This window comes from Uloborus diversus, chromosome 6 (assembly GCF_026930045.1).
Source record: "Uloborus diversus isolate 005 chromosome 6, Udiv.v.3.1, whole genome shotgun sequence".
In the NCBI taxonomy this organism is placed as follows: domain Eukaryota; kingdom Metazoa; phylum Arthropoda; class Arachnida; order Araneae; family Uloboridae; genus Uloborus; species Uloborus diversus.
In genome coordinates this window covers 64795149-64811492 of record NC_072736.1, presented here as the reverse complement: position 1 = coordinate 64811492, position 16344 = coordinate 64795149, and the positions used below count along the sequence as shown (strand labels likewise).

The window sequence follows — 16344 nt, the reverse complement described above, 5'->3', positions numbered from 1 at the left end:
ATATTTTCCAAAAACCGTATCCAAAAATTTCGCTATGAGATGAAGTTCGTGGATTACATGTTTAAAGAATATGAAATGTTTGAAACATTTAGAGTAATATATTAACAAAATGTAATTTTTATCTAACCGAAAATATAATCTATGATTATGGCAGTTTTCAAAACTTTGCTACTTATCTGACGTATTATCTGTACGTCAAGGGGCTTTTGGATTCATAGACTTTTGCTACAGTTGCTTTATTATTATTTATTTTATTTTATCAACTTATTTCTGAACAATGAAAAGTTTAATCAAAACGTGCCAATATTAAACGCCAACATAATCCAGTTAGAGCCGCTATATCTATCTATCTATCTATCTATCTATCTATCTATCTATCCATCCATCCATCCGTCCATCCATCTGTCCTTAAATTTTGAAATGATTCAAGTTTTTATCTTCACTTACGTTATGTTTTTAGTACTACAAAAACACTTTTGTGCGCACAAAGTAAGCATTTAAAAAAAAGGGGAGGGGAGCTTTTGCTTTTTTAAAACAAGTATTAATAAAATTATCCGTTCCGATTGAAATAGTATCTTGAATGAGTGTTTCACTTGATGGTTTCATTTGCATTTCGCTTTCAAAAATGCTCAAACAGAAGCGGCGAATCACTTTTATGAAAACATAAAACGTTTTCATGTAGGGACTCACTCTATTTGGCACATGATATGACGTGCTTGTTTTATTAATCTTGGCCATGGTCGACCGGTTGCTCTATACGAACACAGTCTTTCTTTCTAATCCGATGGAAATGAGCATTCAAACACCTAAACTTCATTGTTATGGTTTCCTTCTTGGAAATTTGTGCATAAATCCACATCCTAGAGCTTTCGCGAAGGACTTTTCCCTGATTGACTACCATGCTGGCGTGACGTCTACCGTTTAACCGGAAATGAAGTGTATGCGTGTGACGTCACTCCCTTATATGCCAGCTCTACTTTACCATGTTAATCCTACGAGGATGCTGAGTGAGGTATAATATTTGGGAAATTAGGAAAGGTTTTATCTATTTCTTCGGTTTCAAAAGCACTTATTTCAATACCAGGTAAGTCGAAGCATCAAATGCAATCAGTCTTATGTTCATTTTAAATACAGATTTTATTTGAGAGATAGATAAAGTTTTGTTTACGTTCGCGTAGTGAACCATTTAGCCACCATTCTGCAAGTCGTGTTATTATATAGTCGTACATTTTCCTTCCATCGAAAACTACTTGAATTGATGAAACTATTTTCATATTAGATGAGTAAAAGTCACCAAAAAATCCGTATTTCATGAAATTTTTTGGTTTTTTCTTCGATTTTTCAGAATAACATAAATGTTTGTTTACATTCGTTGAGGTGAAGTGTTGTTGTTAATTTTGCCTCTTGTTAAAAAAATTCTGCTTATTTCAACTCAGTTATGAAGCTTTTTATGACATTTTATAGTCTGTTAAAGCATTATATGCAAGGCGTATATCATAAAATTTTGTTTATAATCACTGAATGAACCACCCTTTTCTACGTTGTGTTGCTACTATTTTAAACTCTAAACAAATGCGTTACACATTTTTCTCTCATTAAAAACAAGTTACATTGAAATTAAATGAGTTAAAGTCACCAAATAAGCGGCATTTCTTTAATTTTATGTGTTTTTTTCCTTTTTTTGAAAATAAAATGAATGCTTGTTTACCAATTCGTCGTACCGATAGCATACGTTATATCGTTTGACGATTCTGTTTATTCTGCAGATATTAATTTCTTCCTAGAACTTATTAGCCTTAAGTTTTATTATTTTGGTTCAAAGTAAGTTAGAGCGAGGAATGCAATAATTATGAAGTATAGTCTAGGTTCAGTTAACCACCCATGTTCCATGTTGTGATTTTCACTGTTCACTAATCACTGCAGGTTTTTCTTGGATTACAAACCATTTGCATAGGTAAAAGATTTAAACTAAAGTTACAAAATACATATATGTATTTCATACATTTCATGTACTATTTTTTGTTCTTCAGATTTAGACGTTTGTCCACATTTGTTGAACCTATATCCACCTATAATGTCATTTGCTATGTAGTGTTGGTGTTATTTTCTGCTTTTATTAATTTTTTCTTAAAATTTTATTCATAGCTTTACATTTAAAAAAAAAATTAAAGCATTTCAAACAGAACATTTTGAGCTGTGCAAAGATTTTCTAGACATAGTTTAAACTTTAAAACTATGTTGTCAAAAGCAACAAATTTTTGTAAAAAATATTTTTCTTCAAGAAAGTTATATGATCGTGACAATACCCAAAGGAGGCAAGGTAAGAGAAAGGGCAAATCTGCATCTTGCATCAGAAAACAATGGAGTTCCGAGGTAGTCTAGGAAAAGTTTTGGTCTTTAAGCTGTTCTACACTGTGACTTTTACTATCAAAATTCCAAGTATTTTGTTTAGGTGTGTAATACCTTCAGTGCTTGCTTTTAGCCGACACTCATTTTTCAATATCATTCAAACATGATATGCTGAAAATTGCTTAATTGAAATGTGTTATTTACTTATAAATCTGATGATTTTTGAATATTTTGATGAGAACATTTTATCTGCTTAGTTGTGTTTATGTACATCTTTTGATATATTCCTTTTTTCTTTTAGAACCCTGAATTTTTTTGTTCACATTTGCAATCACTTCAGTGGGCGTGAAAGCTCAGATTCTCAAAAGATGAGAAGCAGGAGAAAATTGGACCAGAAATATAAGGTATAATTCAGTTTTGTTATGTTAATATCTATGCATAATCATTTAAATAATTTTAGACAGTAAGAATTAAAAATATATTTAGTTAGTCTGTTGGATCATTCAAGAACCTGACATATTTATTACCTTTTACATACATTACTACTAAGTAATCATAAATATGTATCCTGCACGAGAACTATCACGTGAGGAAACCAAAAAAATAAGTTCATTCAAAAAATTGAAATACTGTCAGCCACGTTTAATGGGATAACAAATAAGAACCTCCCAGAACAAAAATATTTCCCCATTAACACAATGTTAACCATCCCCACTTAATCAAATAATTTCACGGGACAATCAAATAATATTCATCGGTTTTCGCAAAGATTCTTGCTGAGAAAATTTTTGAATAAATTAGAAATGAATAAGTAAGAATTGTTGATACAAAAAAAAATTATATATATATATTTCGCCATCAACGGGTGAGAAAAAACTTTTTTCCCCATCCAAAAACACTCTGTTTTATCTAATTTCTTTTGTTGACCACACAATAAATAGCGCATTCAGTAATTAAATTAAATAATACTAAGAAATATACACATTTCAGACGAAAGTAAAAAGTGATGAATATCAAATGTAAAACATGGCAGACGAGGAGAGAAGAAAAGATGTTAGGAAAGCTTCATGTATTAAATGGAATGCAGACTATTTACACATTAAATTTTGTCCTAATGATTACAGAGCTACATTTGTTCTTTAAAAATTACACCCTGTCCTAGGTACGCTTGCCATGCCACAGCTTCATTCCTTTTTTAATGAAAGAATTAATTTAAATGACTTAACGAATATCTATCATAAAGACACAAATTATTTCATGGTAAACTCATTCATATTTTATGTAAATTTTATTTAGAAAACATCAGATTAGTCATAATTATTGTTCTGCTAAACTTTTGCATATTTTATGTTAAAAATAATTTTTTTTTATTTAAATATAAATGTTCTGTCACCACATTATTACTTCAGCTTTAATTATTTCTTTTTTACTTCACCTTTTTTTATTTATTTTTCTGTGATGGGATTATTAATGTTCTATACTACAATCTGCCTACTTATTGTTCAATGCGGTAGAGAAAACAGTCACAGAATGGAGTGACAAACCTCTGTTTTAAACCTTTCATACTCAAAAAGGATTTGTGTGCAGCATTTTTTCCTAGGTCATCCAGTGTTCATACTCTATTTAGATGAAAAAATTACATGACTTGTTCATGACTTCAATGAAAATTTCAGGGTTCGTACGGGTCATGGAAATCCTGGAAAGTCATGGAAAAAAAATTAACAAATTTCAGACCTGGAAAAGTCATGGAAAACAAATATTTTCATTAAAAGTCATGGAAATTTATTTAAAGTCATGGAAAAATGTTTTGGATAGTAAGAAAATTACAATAAGTAAAAGAGAGCTGGAAATATTGAGTTGTTTAGTAATGTTGGCATATAAACTGAACGATCTCAAAAACAAATCCGAGTTTTGAAATCTAATTTCATCCGCTTCTGTTACAACCGCTCGCCTTTTTTTGTAATGCGATTTTACTGCTGGGGCATCATTAATTCTTTTATTATATGTATAGATTCTGTAGTAGTGGACATACACGTTCTTGATTTTGCCACGCCCCCTCAAAAAGTGTAGTTCAATTTAGGGTTGCCATTGGCGACTAAAAAGGCGACTTTTGCGACTATTTCTTACCTTAGGCGACTATGGCGACTTTTTTGGCAAAAAACAGGCCAAAAACGACTATTTTTAAAAAAAACGGCGACTTTTTGCAATAAAAAGCGACTATTTTTTCATATTTTATGAAATTCATTGAAAAAGAAATAGGAAGAACGATTTTGAGCCAATCAGTTGCGTTCCAACACACTATGGAGATTGCATCATATAGTTTTCAGCCAATAGCGTTTCGCCGCGGCGAACGCGCCGATCTACTGAGGTCGAATTCAAATGCAAAAAGGGGGGGGGGGAAAGATGATCTGAGCTAAAAGAATCTTGTTTTTAACTTTCCCTTTATTCACTGCTATTTTGTTCCAATTAAACTATTTTTAGATTGTTTTCTGTTAGTCCAAGGATTGCAGTTGTTTCTTATTTGTGTGTTTACCAATGATCAAGGATTGTAGTTCCAGGATTTTGATAACAGCCAATGTGAAATAAATACATTCAAGTAAATGTTAAAAAATATTATTTACTTTACATTATAACAGGGATAGATCGCCGCTTTTTGTCTTGGTTTTTAAAGACTTTTTTCCCGATTTTTCTCGGAAATTTTAAAATTTTCAAATCAATCGAATTTTTAAGTTAAAATATCATTTTTTTTTCTTTTTTAAGGATAAAATTACTTTGATATGCCTCCCACCATTCTACCCGAAAAAAAAAAATCGTAAGTTCTGCGAAACCAAAACTAAAAACATAATGCACATTGTGATTTTTTTCCCCCTAAAGCTCAATTTTCGTTTTCTGTAATAAAATTGCATTATTAATAATGATCTCCAGTGCTTTGATTTAAGTTATCCTAATTTGTACGGCAAAAAACTAAAGTCGTTCTTGTTTGTTAACATTCTAGCGTCGAACACGTGCTTCGCCGAAAATTGCATGCCGTGTTCGAAATTGAAATCTTTTAGCATCCGGTTAGTGTTTGAACTATTTTAAAAGGTCTTAGATATTTTAAATTATGCAATCTTAGGGCAATTGATTTTGGTTTTTATTTCAATAATTTCTTAATTTTTTTTTTTAACTTTGCTCTGAAGTTATTAGTTACGTATTTTCGAAAAAATACGAAAATTAAAACTAGCAAACTTCCTTACTTTTAAATTTAAACTAGCAAACTTCCTTACTTTTAAATTTATGTCTAAAATAAATATTTTCAAAGCTACTTGAACTTAAATTTCCTGTTTTTTGAAGTTTACATAGAAATGAAAATATAGAGAACAAACACTCAAGCGTCGAACACGTGCTTTGCCGAAAATGTCTTGCCGTGCTCGAAATTTTAATCTTTTAGCATCCAGTCAGTGTTTTAATATTTTTAAATGATCTTAGATATTTTAACTTATGCTATCTTAAAGCACTTTATTTTGATTTTTATTTCAATAATTTCCTTTTTTTTAAAAACTTTGTTCTTAAGTTGATATTAGTTACGTATTTTCGTACAAAAACGAAATTTCAAACTAGCAAACTTGTTTATCTTCAAATTTATTCCCAAAATAAATATTTTCAAAGCTACTCTAATTTAATTTTCTTGTTTTTTAAAGTTCACATAGAAATGAACGTAACTAAAAATTGAACTCTTGGAGAAATTCATGTAAAAATGAAAATTTAACTCCTTTTAGCTAGAAACTGCTTCAAGTGATCACTAATAGCACTAAGATATAAAATGTAAAAAAATGAAATGAAAATTGATTTAACAATTAACAACAGTCATAAATTTACTTGAATATTCATGTATTGGTTTGCAATAATTAAGTTTAGCTTATTAGGTAATTTAAAATATGTTTTCACATGTAGAAGTCTGATAACATTACATCAGCATCTGCTAAAACAAAAAACCTGTCACTACAGGAACATAAACTGGGTCCTTGCCCTAAAAGTTAGGCTAAGAAGTAGAACTGGCCTTGCCATTATTTAAGAATTTTTTGAGATGTTTTGCTTGACGTTGTCATGGTGCCATGTTCACATGTGCCCCTCCCCCCTCCCCTATATTAGTTTTTGTTTACTTTGCTTATTTCAAAAGCCATTTTACCTATTACATTAATTACTTTCCCTATATAGCTATTGCTTAATTATTACATTTAAATAGTAGTATGAAAAAACATCTCATTTTAGTTCGCAGTTCTTAATTTTTAAAAGTACACAAATCAATGATCAGCATTGAAAAAAAAAAAAAAAAAAAAAAAAAAATCAACATCTAAATGTATTGACAATTTTAAATTTAAAATGCATGGGAAAATGTCAATACTGCATCTGTGGAAGATGAGTGGAAAGTATTACAATCAGAATTTTCTTCCCCATCTATTAATGATCAGCATGAAAGAGTTGATCATTTTTGGAGAGATGCTCTAAACAAGAAAACTTCTCTTGGACAACTAAAATATCATTTACTTAATAAACTTGTCAAAGTTAGCTTATGCTTGTCCCATGGAAATGGAGAGAGGATTCTCTATTTCAAAAAGAATCCTAGCTGAAGATAAGTCAAAAATGTCTGAGCGGATGCTTAATGAAAGACTTATTATAAGAGACGCTTTGACGAAATACCAACATGTAGGCGAGGTAAAAATAACAAAGGAACTTTTAAAATTGGCATATGGGGCACACAGGTCATATGAAAATTATCTGGAAGAACAAAGAAAGTTAAAGGAGCAGACTTGGACAGAAAACAAAGAACGTGAAGAGATGATTGAAAAAGAGAAACAGAGAGAAGAAGAAATAAAGATCAAAGCACAATCAATTAAACAACTGGAAGACAAAGCAAAAATAGCTGCTCAAGAAAAGAAATCCAATCAAGAGTCTTCTGATTCACCATTAAAATTAGCAAATCAACGACTAAAATCAGCTATTAAGAAAAATGATTTGTTAGAAATTAGAGTAGCACAGGGGATGATAGAAGGTGCAGAGAAGTTGCGAGAAAAAGAAAGAACTGTAGAACAGTAAGAAACAAAGCTAAACCATATTGTTAACAAAAGAAAATCAAGTTTGATTGATATTTATGTAGCTAAAAAATCAAAAAATAACTAAATTTTCTATTTTGTCATCAAAGTGTTAAATGAAAGATTTTTAATCATACGGCGAAAGATTTTAAATCTCTGTTTTAATCACACTCAAACTCAATTTTTAATTCCTTTGTCTTGACTTAAAAAAAAAATCTTCATTAAATTTTCAATTATTATTAGTACCATTAAAAAATGCTGAATGAACCAAGTTAATCTTGAAAAAAAATATTATGTTTGGGAAAATAAGTTTTTATTTTCTTGTAGTTACTATAGGTAGCCATCTTTTGATTGTGTGACGCAATGTATTTTTTGAATTTGTTAGTATTTAAAAAATATTGGAAAAATCAACTTCATTACTATTCTGAGAGTTGCTTTTTTTGAAGAAGTAGTTCCTGAAAAAAATGTTGATGTTAAAACACATGTTAGATCTGAGAAATTAAGTTTTGATTATTTTCTTTTTTTGCATTACTATAAATAGCTATATTTTAAGATTTTCTGTTGTGTGATTTTGTTACACTAAGTATTTTTTAAGTTAGTAAATAGTTAAAAGATATTGAAAAAAGCAACTAAATGGGTGAAAAAAGCAACTTAATCATTGTGCTGAGGAGACTATTTAGGCGACTTTCTTTTACAATTTAGGCTACTAAAGCAACTATTTTGAAGCAACATTTGGATGGCAACCCTACAATTGCATCAGAGTTCGTTTCAACTACTTGTAAAAAATTCATTGTTAAATTTGTCAGAGTTATTCTCAATATTTTGAAGGCTTTAGAAAATGAAGATTTTAGTCCGGCAATAGAACACAGAAATAGAGGAATTCTAATACTCTAAAACAGAGGTGCCCAACATATAGATCGCAAAACTGATCCTTGTGGCCAGCTGAAATATATCTGGTTAAGAAAAATGGATGTAGTAAAAGCGTGGCTTTACTTTAATAAACAGTGATGTAACATGGGTGATTAGATGCACTTGTGACATCAAAGGGCAATGTTTTTATGAAGTGAATTTATTATTGGAAACTTAGTCATGACTCATTCAACTTTTGTCCCATTCATTACTATTCTGCCCTACTTATCAAATATTTAGTAGACATTTAAACATCAGTGTATTGCATTCATTATATTGTTACTTTACTTGAATTTATATGATAAAGACAAATAAGAATAATTTATTAGTTTCTGCAGTGTGCACTGATATTTTTTCAGTCATAAGTAAGTGCTCCCATGAGGTAGTGGCATTCACGTAAAGATTTTTCTAAAGTCCATTTCCAAAAATTGGCTAGTTAAATAGGGCTACATTCAATTAAAATTGACTACATTCTTCGTATAACATTGTCATGAAAACTTTTATGAAGTCATGAAAAAGTCTTGGAAAAGTCATGGAAATTTTTTATCCAAATTGAGTATGAACCCTGAAATTTTCATGACCTTGTTATATGAAGAGAATAGCACTATTTAATCTCAAATTTGTTAATTTTTGGAAATGAGCATTAGCAAAACGTCTACATGAATGCCACAGCCTCATAGAAGCACTTACTCATAATGGAAAAATTATAATTGTACACTTAAAAAACCAGACTATTCTTATTTGTCTTCATCATATAAATTTAAGTGAAGTACAAATGCAGTGAAACGAGTATGATGCTTAAATGTCTGATGTTTTTTTATAAACTGGCAGAATGATAATGAATGAGACAAAGATTGAATGAGTCATCACTAAGTTTCAATAAATTTGCCTCAAAAGTTGCCTTAGTGTCAACAGTGCATTTAATCATCCACATAACTTGATAATATTTTGGCTCTTTAAAGTAAAGCCACATAGTTTAGTTTTTTATGTTTCTAAACCCAGAGCCGTGTCCAAGGGGAGGGTTTTAGGGGTTAAACCCCTCCCATTGAAAAAAAAGTGTCAAATGAAGAAAACGATAGACTTAAATTAACTTTAATGTGAAAGCCTACGTTTAACGTTCCCCCCCCCCCTTTCTCCCTGAAGTTTTTCTGTAAATTTAACTCGGTAATTCTGTATTTTTTCCGTCTTATTCAATTCAGTTGGACCTAAACGCTTGCATTTCTTTCTCTTATAACTTAAAATTTTTTGCATAACATTCAAATGTTATGTAATTTACAACTGTTAAAGCTTTGCCGACTGAAATAATATTTTGGAAAAACTGGTGGTAGAACCGTTGAATTATCTACCGATACAAAGCATTAATATTGCTTATTGTAAGGAGGTAATGATGAATTTGGCATGTGTTGCAGCTATGAAGATGTATTAGTGATGGTGTTTAGTATTGTAATTTGCATCTACAATACGCTCGTTCTAAGCCTTATTTCAGAACATAAAATCTGATATGCATTCTAACATATTAACATAAAAATGCATATTAACATAAAAAGAATTCGTGGAGAGTTTTTAATACTTGTTGCAATAAACCGCATAGTTAACAGATTTAATTAAAAAGAAACAAACAAGGTTTGATAAAAGTGAACCTGTAAAATGAAGGAGTACTTTGATCACTTGAGCAGCCAGAATTATTCTTCTAGGGGAAGGGGGAGGGGAGGTTACAGCAGCAATTACAGGTGCATAAACGCCATACTGGGATCGATAATTTTGTAGTAAAACTAATAAAGGTTGTGAGGGATTGAATTCCCCCCCCCCCCAGGTAAGATTAAAACCCCTCCCTTTATGAAAATCTGGACACGGGCCTGTCTAAACCAAATCTTTTTTTGAAAAAAAATTCAGTAATGAATCAATCTTCTGATTCAAAAGTATACTTGTTTTGTTTACTTATTTGAACATTTTCAAATGCATATTGATTAATAAGTTCAGAAATTTCAAAACATGTTTGATTCCTGACATTGAACGTAGCAGTGGGTAGCATGGATTAATTTTGAGGGCCATATGTTGGGCACTACTGTTTTAGAGTATAAGAATTCCTCTTTTTCTGTATTCTATTGCCTGACTAAAGATCTTTATTTTCTAAAACCTTCAACAAATTAAGATAAACTCTGATAAATTTAATAATAAAGTTCTTACGAGTGATGGAATCGAACTCGGATGCAATTAAATCACTTTTTTGAGTGGGCGTGGCAAAACTAAGAACGAGAAATTTCCCTACTACGGAATATGGATCATAAGAGGTGTTGAAAATGACAGTGAATTCAAAATAAGTGATGCCCAAGCAGTAAAATCACATCGCAAAAAAAAGGCAAGCGGCTGCAACATAAGTTAATGCAATGAGATTTCAAAGTTCAGATTTGATTTAGGGATCATTGAATTTTCCACTTTTAATAGCTTTTGTGTGCTATTCTGTTAAATCACTTAAGATTTCTAATGCTGCTTTAGTTAATATTACTTTCTCTTTGTCTACGACATTTTTCCATGACTTTTCCAGGTCTGAAAAAAATTCGTTAATTTTTTTTCAGTGAATTTCCAGGGTTTCCAAGACCCGAACTATGATCATCAAAACTGGAGTGTCTGGAGTCATTAGCCTAGCAATACGTTTTTCATATGAACTGATATTTGCTTACAGCTTAAGGTGTTTGTATTGATTGTTGGATCGGTACATATTATGAATGTATGTAAAAAAATTTAAAGTTTTTATGTAAAAAAAATATCTAACATTCAAAAGAATAAATCTTTTTAAAAGTATATATTTGTCTTACTTTTTATGCTTTTCTTTTTAATGGGTATTTAATTCAAGAAATGTCAGAGAAATAACAAATATTCATTTACTGGAAATGTAGTTATTCTCAAAGTGGATTATTTAAGCATAAGTTTTTCGGCAGAAACTTTTAAAAAACAAAACTAAATGGGATGGACTTTTAAAAAAAATTTCTTCAGTACTGTTGAATTAATTTTTAAATGTGTTGATTTAATATTTTTTTATTATCATGAATGTTTACACAATTTGAGTAATTTAATGCAATGCAGCAGATGGAGATACATTGTTAATGTAGGAAGAATAAAGGGAATATTTCCCCGAATAGTTTACCAGCTTCCAATATAGTTAAGTTTTCAGCATAGGCTTCTCGTGCAGGAGGGAAAACTGCTCCCTTACTTCAAAAGATAAATATTAATGATAGATTGAAAAGTGATTTTTACAGGGTGGATTAATTTATTTCATGAAAACAAAATTTACAAATAAACAGACTTTTCTCATATTTCATAAGAATAGAACTTTTAATTGGAAATGGGCAGTTTACAATGGTTATCCAATGTAATTTTTCATGCTATGTTCCATATATATAGAGGCCTTTTAACCAGTAATGTTAAAAACTAATAATGTAAGCCAAATTTAAAAATACAAATTCAGCTTTGGAGGCACCGAAGCCTCCTCACTTCTTTTGACCTTTGTAGTGCACCAGGTGCCAATGATTTTCTGGAATCCCTTAAAAGATGACAAAGACTTATAAATTTGCATTGCGGTAAGCCGCTGCATTTATTGCAGTTTTTTCTTTTTTTTTTTGTGTGTGTCGACATTCTGTGTTCTGCTAGATGTCATCGATAAGCTCACTTCTTTTGCATTGAAGAAAAGGGTTCCTCATAACCATGAAACTGCAATACATCAAATGTAGCTGCGTATTATTCTGAACTCAGGTGTGACAAATCAAACCATTTAACAATGCCATCTGTAAAAGGAACGAATATATTCACATTTATAGGAAGTACCAGAAATTTATACATAAGACATTATGATGATAAGAATTGTAGAAATATGGGAAACAAAAAAGACAAGGTTTATTTTCTGTTAATAAATCTAACTATTTACATATCAAGTAACTTGAAGAAAAAAATCATAGTATGGAACTAAGATTTTAGAAATTTAAAACCATGGTGATGCAGTTGTTGTGAATGATACAGATAAAAGTCGGCTGTTTTTTAAATGTAACAAATAATGAATGCTACTGATTCCAAAGATATTTTGAGAATTCGGAATCTGTACCTAAAATTTTTATCTGAAAGGTTTTGCCAATCTTCCAAAAAAGGTAACAGTAGGGAGATTTAAACTATTTCACTATTTTCATTTAAGAAAATCTGAAAAAAAAAAATAATAATAATTAATTATATCATACAGTGCATTTTAAAAATATAAATAAAAAATATGTCTTGTAAAGTACACAGTCTATTCTCAAACCCACTGACCTGAAATTTGCAATTGAGGCAGTGAGAAGCAAAGGGATGCAGGTGCCAAAATTAAATTAGAGATAACTGGGACAAAAGGTAGGTGAACCTCTCCTCTGTTTTGGGGCAAAAGATAGTAGCAGGGGGGTAGAGAAAGGACACCTGTTGGCTCGAGCCTGAAGGGGGCCCAAGATTTTTTTTTTAATGAGGGGGAAAATATGTGTAGAGCCGTAGGTGTAAACAATTTGGAGAGGGCTTGTAAAAGGTTAATGAAAGCCTACCTATGACGGCAACTTTTACAAAACATTTTTTACTGAAAACTTGAAAATGTTCATTTACATCCCTTAGCTTCTCAGTTTCAACAGTCTAAAATTTGCACAATATTTCAGATCAAAACAATGAAGTTTACACTAAAATATAGGGTTGGAATTTGAAATATAGCCAATATTTAAAATTAATGATAAAAAAGTTAAATGTTTAAAAAATGGAATAAGTTTGTATATTGAAGTTAAATTCCAAACACTGTTTTAATAAGTCTATCATAATTATTTCATGCTAGAATTTATACTGATTGTCTGACAGATTTCACTACTTCTTAAGCTTTCTTTCTGGTGGTTTTTAAAATGTAAGACATTCTCTTACAATTTCATTTCATACATAAAGCAGTTACTTTCAGTTAAGTATTTTTGATTGAAAAAGGGGGTAAAATCAATATGTGAGGAAATAAAATAAGTTCTAGAATACTGAATAATAAAAAATTTATACACATAATGTTATAGGTTTAATTTCTTTCGACCTAGGCTAACTTGTTTTCTTTAAAAATACTTCAGAAAATGACAGAAGTAAAATTAAATGATCATTATGAGCTGTAAATAATTGAAAATAAATTAAGAATGCTGCAACAGAGAACTAATTGTAAAATTATTGTAACGAAAGCTTTTCTAAAGTTGGAAAAAAATTCAGAACTTTTCCATGAATTCAACTTCAGAAAAATTGTACACGAAACATTGAATAACAATTTGTAAATCTGCACTGATATTTTGTGACGTATTAAAAACTTGTAAACGGTATGAAAATGAGGTACATTTTTAAATGTCTGGCTAATGCCACCACTCACAAAAACCAATTGCACACAATGTTTTAAGTTTTAATAATTGTAATTAATTTTTGACAGTTATGTTGTTAAATGTTGAATATAGAATAGAAAATCATAAATATTTACATATAATCAGATATGAAACAAAAATCCAAAATTATTCAATGAATGCTAATAGCAATGTTTAGAAATCCTTAGAAAAAGTAACTAGTCCGTAAACAAAATGACTGGTCGACTAAACACGAACTGTAGTTAAACTTGAAATGTGTTCCTACATCAGATTGTAGCTAACAAATTTAAAGGGTGAACTTAAAAAGGGCTCATGAAAAACACATTTAATACATTCCAGAAATTCATTTTTAATATTTTGAAGCAAAAAATTACAAAACAAAACATAACTTTACACTTAAACTTGTTTTTGTGCGGTCTTTTTTGTACAATTTAGCAGTAGTTTTTGTTGCAAAAACTTTTTACAGCTACTCATGAAGTTGCAGACAATTATTTTATTAGAATTGTTTTCATGCAATCAATATTCACTACACAAAAACATGTTTGAGTGTACTGAATTTAATGTTTACTAGTGGTTTTAAAAAAACAAATGATTCCAAAGAAAATACCATTGAGTTTCTGGAACCAAATTAGCAACTTTGGACGCCCATTGCATCTGAACTTGGGCCTATGCAAACAAATCACTCTATCTGGGCTCATAACTAAGGCGAATTCCCTAAAATACAGAATTTGTCCAGATCCATGACCCTCAAAGAAGTGGCGTTTGGTACAAAGATAGTTTTTCTGTGAAAAACAAACATTGGTAATGTTAAACAGTAAGTTATCACCTCAAAGTCAGAAATACATGCAATACACTGACAAACTAGTTATTACGCACATCGAGTGCAGTTTTGTCCTTGTTATTAACTCATCAGTCTGGAATAGTGAATATCCAAGCTGGAGACATATGTCATCTCATTGAATCTGAGAGGGCCAAAAAACTGTTTACTACTAGTTTGCTGGAATTCTCAGGATTGATGGATATGCTAATTTTGCTTTAGCAGAAATTAATGGAGGAAAAAATGGAAAGTTATTACATAATCCAAAAGGTTTAACAAAAATTGAAAATTTATAATTAAACCCCACTTATATAAACCAGATAACCCCCACATCAACACCGGATAACCACCCCAACAGTACCGTATGACCAGCCGGATATCCTGCAAAAATCTGCCGGATATCCTATCCCGAGAGGATCGGCCGGATTGGATATCGCCGGATATCAGAGGGTAGAAAAATGAGCCGGATAGCTATTGGGTATCCGTTGCATCCCTAACTGCAACCATTTTACTTAAATTTTGATTTTTCGTAAAATCTTCAAAATGTAGTTATGATTGGCTTAATTAATAATTCATCTGAGAAAAATTTACCTAAATTTAATCAAATGAAATTATTGCAAATTTAAAAATGAAACATTAAAACTGTAAATAATATGAAATTTCTGAATTACGGATGATCATCAAATACTATTGTTAGAGCAAGCCTAACCCGACAGCATCGCAATGCTATGATTAGGTAGGCTTCACAATGCTGCCAGGATAGGTTTGCTCCGACTTTAGTCTCACGGACTTCAACTCCATTCCATGGTGGTCGGACCAGGGACCAAGACCCCTAATTAAGACGGAGTCAATCCTTACAATTTTAACAATTAGCCAAAATATTTAAGGGCTTTTGGGTGTCCTAGGCAACAGCCTAGTTTGCCACTTCGGTAATCAGGGCTTAGGTTCGACACAGTTTTCACTGGCGTTGGACCAGCGGACAACCAGTGATTTCTAATGCTGCTCATGGGGGAAAATATTATTAGCATATGTGCCAACTTTTGGAAACGGGTATCAGTAAAAATTTTATGGGAACATCTTCCATCTAATTAAAAGTTTTCTTAAATTAAATTAAGAGGAGGTAATCCAGAACTGAGGTTTTTAACCTTTCTGAATCCATGTACTGCTCTTGCGTATCATTAACTATGGGTAGCTCCAACAACAACTTTTCCTTTATTGATATTTATTAAACGTCTCAATTTAAAATTTTACATGCTATGAGCATGAACAAGTCACATATATGATTTTTGAGCCCAGGCTTTAACTTTTTTCAAGAGGTAGTGGAATTAATGTCTAAAAAATACTATAAAATCACAGCAGAAAATAAGGTGATAAATGAAATAACACAGGACAGGCAGATATCGGTTCAACAAATGCAAACACTTGTCTTACTCTCAAAAACAAAAGAAGTACATAAAATGAATGAAATGCAGTTCACTTTGTTGACTCTGACTGACTGATTACCAATGCAAATGGATTTTAATGTAAGGTAAACCTGCTGTGCTTAGTGAAAATTGATGCGTCACAACACCGAATATGGTATTTCAGTGAACATAGACAATAGCTTGCATTTGTTATTTAAACTTACTTTGAACCATAAGAATAAAATTAAAGACGAATAAATTCCAGAAAGAATTTAATACCAGTAGAATAAACGGTACCAGCAAACGTTATAACGTAGAAGGATGTTATCTGTACTACAAACATAAACATTATCTGGTTTAAAAAATAAAAAACATTAAAATTAGGGAAAAAGGTATACTTAATCTCAAAGTGA

At 30.9% G+C, this 16344-nt stretch overlaps 1 long non-coding RNA gene across 1 annotated transcript; it reads left to right on the top strand.

Moving 5' to 3' along the window:
* The first annotated feature begins 971 nt into the window (after positions 1 to 971).
* LOC129225083 (uncharacterized) lies at positions 972 to 11018 on the top strand. The gene is made up of 3 exons (XR_008580716.1): positions 972 to 1084; positions 2651 to 2753; positions 10907 to 11018. It is a non-coding gene; the product is annotated as an uncharacterized LOC129225083 (long non-coding RNA).
* Positions 11019 to 16344: the final 5326 nt, after the last annotated feature.